Raw genomic sequence first — 7,071 nt, forward strand, 5'->3', positions numbered from 1 at the left:
TAAAAGGTCACTCCCTAAGAATAAAACTGGTAAGACTCCACATAAACCGGATGAAATTAATCACTAATAGGGAATCTGGTCAGTGTGATTAGAATGCCTAAGAAGCTATAAGAAAATAAATAGTATAGTCATGAAAGCTACAACATATCAATTTTATCCCCACCCATTCTCTTTTGGTGTTTTAAAATTAGCATTTCAAAAGTTATATGATTGGTTTTGTGTTAGTTATGTATAGCTGTGTAACAATTTACCCCAAACCTAGTGCCTCAAAACAACACACATTTATTATCTCATCATTTCTGAGGATCAGGAATCCAAGTGCTGCTTAGCTGGGTGCCTCTGGCTCTCTTGAAATTACTGGGAGCATCTGCTTCCAGGCTCACTCATGTAGATTTTGGTGGGATTCCATTCCTTATGGTTTGTTGGACAGAGGACCTCAGTACCTCACGGGCTGTTGACTGGAGGTCTCTCCAAAGGCAGCACACAACACAATTGTCTTCCCTCAGAGTCAATCATAGAACAAGAGGGAGAACTCAAGGGGCACCTAGCAGTTCAGTCGGTTAAGCCTCTGTCTTCAGGCTCAGATCATGATCTCCGGGTCCTGGGATTGAGTCCCCCGCCAGGCTCCTCGCTCAGCAGGGAGCCTACTTCTCCCTCACCCTCTGCCTGCCTCACCCTCTGCTTGCGCTCTCTCTCTCTCTCTCCCTATCAAATAAATAAATAAATAATGATAGAAACGTATATATATTTTTAATAAAAAGGAAGAAATGAGTTCAATCTACAGAAGAAGGGAGAGGATCACGGGAAGGTATGAACACTACACTCTCATTGAAGGTCATCTCAAGGCTATCTACTGCAGAGATAAAAACATTCATCAGAATTATTCTGCTTGGGGCGCCTGGGTGGCTCAGTGGTTAAAGCCGCTGCCTTCGGCTCAGGTCATGATCTCAGGGTCCTGGGATCAAGTCCCGCATCGGGCTCTCTGCTCAGCAGCAAGCCTGCTTCCCTCTCTCTCTGCCTGCCTCTCTGCCTACTTGTGATCTCTCTCTGTCAAATAAGTAAATAAAAAAAAAAAAAAAAGAATTATTCTGCTTGCTATGATGTCATCACCTAGCTGTATTCTGAACATAAGTTCATATTATACATGACTTGCCTTTAAGGTGAGAAAGTAGACTAATAGCATACAAAGTTCCTCATTCTTCATTAAATTAATAAATATTCTTTTTTTTTTAAGATTTTTTATTTTTTATTTATTCATGAGAGACAGAAAGAGAGAGACAGAGAAGCAAGCTCTCCAAGAAGCAGGAAGCCTGATGCGGGACTCAATCCCAGGACCCTGCCTGGGATCACATGACCTGAGCCGAAGGCAGATGATTAACTGACTGAGCCACCCAGGCACCCTAAATTAGCAAATATCCTTAAACACTCGAATTTTGTCATTTGCCAGACTTAATGAGTTTGCTCAGTGTGTTTGAGTGCCCTTAACACTAGTCCGTACTGAAACAAAACTTGTGACCAGGCCCAGGACTGTAGTCCTTTCTTGAAAGGACCAGCATGAGCTCCCAGGAGGCCTCCTTGTACAACAGGAATGGAAATACAAAATGTCTACGTAGGCCAGGTATGTAGCTTAAATTAGGTTAAGTTACTTGGGTGTAAACAAACTTAGAAATAAGAAACATTTCTCTCAACACAGCATCAAACTCTACAGTTACAACTCTATTAAAATACGTACCTATTTATCTTAAGAACTGGGTAACTTAATTTCTCAGTCTAATATCTGCATTCAGATCAACTAAAAGATCATCTGATATACATATTCAAAATTCTTGATCTATCTTTTCACATAAGGTAACATTTACTCTTTTACCATATAAGATGCTATTTCGTAGGTTCTGGGATTAGGACATGGGCACATCTTTTGAGGGGCAATCATTCATCCCACAACAGGGGCATTGCCTGTAAAAAATTTTAAAATCATAGTAAAACTGACTAAATGTCAGTCTACTTTTTGTTATTACCACATGCATGCCATTTGAAGCAACGTCAGTGATAAAATTCTCCCCATGAGGGCAGACCACTCCCAAACCTCCCCCACCCTGGGTGTGCCACTCTTGAAATACCAATATGAGCTGTTCAACCTGCCATAACTTTTCAGGAACAAATAGTGCACAAAACAATTTGGTGGATCATCAGTGGCCAGCCACACCCCCTAATCTTGGTAGGACCAACTCCTCATCCTTTAAGAGTCAACTGAAGTAAATGTCACCTACTTAAGACACATTTCGCTAAAAATCTAGATTTGAAGTAGTACCCTGCACTTATTTCGCATGTTTGTTTCATTCGTGGCTCTTGCCACACTTTTTAGTTATTTTATTTGTAAGTTAATTTTTTTTTCATCTCCTTTGTTAGTCTGGAAGCTCCAAGTCCTGTCTGTCTTAGTCTTTGAGTTATCCCCAGAGCCTAACGCAGTGCCTGGCACATAGTAGGTGCTCAATATATGCATCATGTCACTGCATTCTCCTCAGCTTGTGTGCTACCAGTAAAGTGTGCTTGCTACACATTGAACAAATTATTCTTTCTTCATCTCACGTCCATTACGAAAAAAGAAATGGCCACTTGTCTAAGACTGGTGACATAGAGAACTATTTATCTCCATAATTCAGAAACAGCTGCAGCGTCATGGGTCTTAGTGGCGTTTTTCTCCTCTTCCAAACTCTAATTCAGGCGTGATTAGGAATGGTTTATTCTGAAAATTCACAGTTATCCTAAGACTGAATCACAAAATAATATATTAATAGAGCATTAACATTAACAAGGGGACCTATACATTCTGGGACACCACACCAGAAATGACCAGAATCCAGTTAGAACCCCAAACTTATCAAGTTCCAAAGATAAAGCATCAATTTCCTCTTCAAACCACTTGCTCCTCTTCATCTCCTTCAGTATTTCTTTTAGCAGACCAGCTATTCACCTGGTCAGTTCTCCAGACTTAAATTTCAGCTCTCTTTTCTTCTCTCTTCACACGGTCTTCCTAGGAGATCTCACCCATCTCCAAGACTAAACTACTATCCCAACGGCGTTATTCTTTATGTCTGTCCCCAGTCCTCTCCTCTGAGCTCAGACTCACAACTGTTAACTTGTTATCCCTTCTTCCTTATACCACAGACATTTCAAATTTATCATGGCTGAAAAGCAAACTCTTACTTTTTCTTCCAAACCCCTTTCTCTCTGACCTTCTCCAGCTGTATTGACACTGCCATTCACCAGCGGCTTAATCCAGAAACCCGGGCGTCTTCTTTGACTCCTCTCTTTCTCTCGTCTCCTGCAGTTAGTTCATTCACAAGTCCCATCAGCTCGACCTACAAAGATATTTGAACCACATTTACTTCTTTCCATCTCCACTACTTCCTAGTCTAAGCTGTTGGTCTCTCTACTTCTGTTCTTAGCAAAATAGGTTGGGGTAGCCTTAAAATGCAAATCTTATCATGGCGTTTCTCTCCAGACTCATGTTAATGTCACTCTCTGTCCAACCATCATGTTACACCAACCATCGTGCCTTTCACTTCTTTACACAAGTCAAGAACCTTAGCACATTCCGTTTGTTCTGGTGTAATGTTTCTCCTCCACCTTTTCCCATAGCAGCTTCCTTCTCTCTAAACCTTAATGACAGTGTCACTTCAAAGACTCCCTTCCTGCCCTATGTAAGCAGATCTTTCCTCTTCTACTTTTATTTGTGTTTCCTGTATCCCATACATTTCCTTCATGACATCTTACCCAAATTAAAATATTTGATTAGGGCACCTGGGTGGCTCAGTCGGTTGAGCATCTGCTTTCAGCTCAGGCCATGATCCCAGGGTCCTGGAATCGAGTCCTCTGTCAGGCTCCCTGCTCAGCAGGGAGTTTGCTTCTCCCTCTCCTTCGACTCCTCCCCCCCACCCCACTCTCTCTCTCTCATGCTCTCTCTCTCTCCAATAAATCACAAATAATAAAAATCTTCAGGAAGTAAAATAAAATACTTGATTAGTCTTCCCCACTAGATGTGAAGCTACATGAGGGCAGGAACTATGTCTTGTTTCCTGATGTATCTCTAACTCCCAATGCAATGTCTGGTACATGGGAGGGAATTCATCAACTGTTGAACAAATTAAGGTACCCTGTTCTATGTTGGCTGATGTGTTACAAGTGTGATTTGCACAACATTGCACAGAAGGGAGAAACTCTTATTTCTCCATTTCATGTCCATTACTTAAAAAAAAAAAAAAAAGAGAAGTCATTTGTTTGAGACAAATGACATAGGGAGCCATTTATCTCTATAGTGCAGAAACAGCTGCAGCGTCACGGATCTTAGTAAAGACAGTATTTTTTCCCATGATCAGGAAAATTTCATACTGAATTTTATAGGAATTTCATAAAGAAGTTGAATCATAAAATACAGAAGGAATTCATCTGTGAAGAGGTAGAATCTGGGAAGTTTTCCCATGGGGCAATAAGATCTTTGCTTCAAGCTTCCAAGGTAACCCTACAGATGTTTGTTTTTGCACACTTTCAAATCACCCCCAAAGACGACGGGTGCTGCCTGTGCTGGCCAGAAGTACTAAAGTTGTTTATTAAGGCATGATTCACACCCAGAGGCTTTCATTTTCATGAAAAGCAGAGGCAAATGAATTTCAGATAAGCCGTGCATAGTAATTTGAAATAACAGAAAAGTGGGTCCACATTTACCACTCTTGTGGGTCTTACGCCACATGATCGCGTCCAAAACAGTGTTCCTTCCCAGCTACACTTCAGAAATGCTTCGCATATCTGGGCTTCACAGCAGCCAGACCTCTTTTGCTATCCCTGCAACAGATATTCTTTGGGCTAGCTTGAAAGTGCCCAAAGCTACCGTAGCATTCAAACAATAATGAAAAATCCTCAGATTCCCTTAGTGTCTGTTTTGAACAGTTCAAAGAGCTTCCACATTCGTTTTTTTCTGGTGCTTTCCCTGCAACACTATGACGTAAGAAGATCTGAGATTAGAGAACCTGACGTTCAGATCGTTTGTTCAAAGCCACAAGTGGAATTACCTATCACAATCAGATTCCATTCTCCTGACTCCCGCATGGGGTTGGAGACTCTTTCTGAAACATTTCAAAACCACATATAATTATGAGTCTTAGGTATTTTTTTTATCACCTTCTTAACATGGGGGAAAAATGTTATTTTGTGGGTTTGTTTTTTTTTTAAATAAAATGGCTCTGTGAGCACAAGCTTCTAAGTCACCTCATTCTAAATTTACATAGAAAAGATCAAAAGAAAAAACATAAAGGAAAAGCCTTCCACATACCAGAAACTTTGAGGAACTTCTGCTAGTTAGAATGTAAAAGGACTCAATTAGAAGGAAGGGCCAGTTCAAGATTCCATTTCGGTAAAATATATTATCAATCCAATAGAATTCCATGAGCATTCCCTTATTCAGGATTGAAGGCCAAGGGCCAGTTCAAGATTCCATTTCGGTAAAATATATTATCACTCCAATAGAATTCCATGAGCATTCCCTTATTCAGGATTGAAGGCCAGGTGAAAGCAGGTGGAGAAAAAGTCAAGGCATACACCCATACCCATTTCAATCTCTAACAGAGCCCACTGCAATCCTTGCTTAAAGATTAACCAAAGCTGGACACACACAGAGACCTCTCTATGTTAAGACGAACAAATGGAGAAAAACCGCAGGTCTGTATTCAAAGATGCCTCATTTGGACTGCCCAGTGGACTTGGTCACTAGAGCTTATGACTCTTGATCTCGGGTCATGAGATCAAGTCCCATGTTGGGGTATAGTTTACTTAAAAAGAAAAAACCCACAAAGGGACGCCTGGGTGGCTCAGTTGTTAAGCCTCTGCCTTCAGTTCAGGTCATGATCCCAGGGTCCTGGGATCGAGCCCCGCATCAGGCTCTCTGCTCAGCAGCGAGCCTGCTTCCTCCTCTCTCTCTGCCTGCCTCTCTGCCTACTTGTGATCTTTGTCTGTCAAATAAATAAATAAAATCTTAAAAAAAAAAAAGTATGAGTTCCCCTTGAAAAATCAGAACAAAAGTGGGTGATACATAGAGCAGATTCAGGAAATCCAATCAACAAAAATGTAAGCATTTAATTCCTTAATGATGTTTCCCCACTACTAAAACAGTGCCTAGCACAAAGTAGTTATAAATCTTTGTTGAATAAGTGTCTAAAATAACTCTCATAAGAGAAAATAAATAATGTGAAAAAAAAAGAAATGTCTTTTTCCATTAAGAATAACCAAGGTGGGAAAGGCCAGATCGCATGAACTAAAACCAAGCAGAGAGGGGTGGACCGTGGGAGGGAAAGAATGAGGATAAAGAATGAGGGGAGGGGCACCTGGCTGTCTCAGTCAGTAGAGCATGGGACTCCCAATCTCAGAGTCATGAGTTCAAGCCCTGTGCTGAGTGTAGACCTTACTTTAAATAAATAAATTAATTAATTAATTAATAATGAGGGGAAATAAAAGTGTGCTAAATACCACAACTTGCACTGGAGAAATCAAGGGCTATTATTTCATTGTGATATTGAAAAGAAAGTGTTTTTCTTTCATTCAAAGGTAGGCAATTTTATTTTATTTTAAAGATTTTATTTATTTAATTGAGAGAGAGAGAGAGCACAGAAGGAGAGTGAGAGGCAGAAGCATACTCTCTGCTGAGTAGAGAGCTGGATGCAGGGCTTGATCCCAGGACCCTGAGATCATAACCTGAGCCAAACGCAGACACTTAACCAACTGAGACACAGGCACCCCAAGCTAAGCAATTTTAGAATAAAAACAGGATATATGGGCCAGCACCTGGGTGGCCTAGTCAGCTGAGCATCTGCCTTCTGCTCAGTTCATGATCTCAGGGTCCTGGGATCAAGCCCCACATCGGGCTCTGCGCTCAGCGAGGAGTCTGTTTCTTCCTCTCATTCTCCCTCTGTGCTTTCTCGTTTTCTCTCTCTCTCAAGTAAATAAATAAAAATCTTAAAAAAAAAAAGTCTTCTTAAAAAAAACAAGAAACAGTATATATAACTTCCAAAGCACTAAACA

Source organism: Meles meles, chromosome 18 (assembly GCF_922984935.1).
Source record: "Meles meles chromosome 18, mMelMel3.1 paternal haplotype, whole genome shotgun sequence".
In the NCBI taxonomy this organism is placed as follows: domain Eukaryota; kingdom Metazoa; phylum Chordata; class Mammalia; order Carnivora; family Mustelidae; genus Meles; species Meles meles.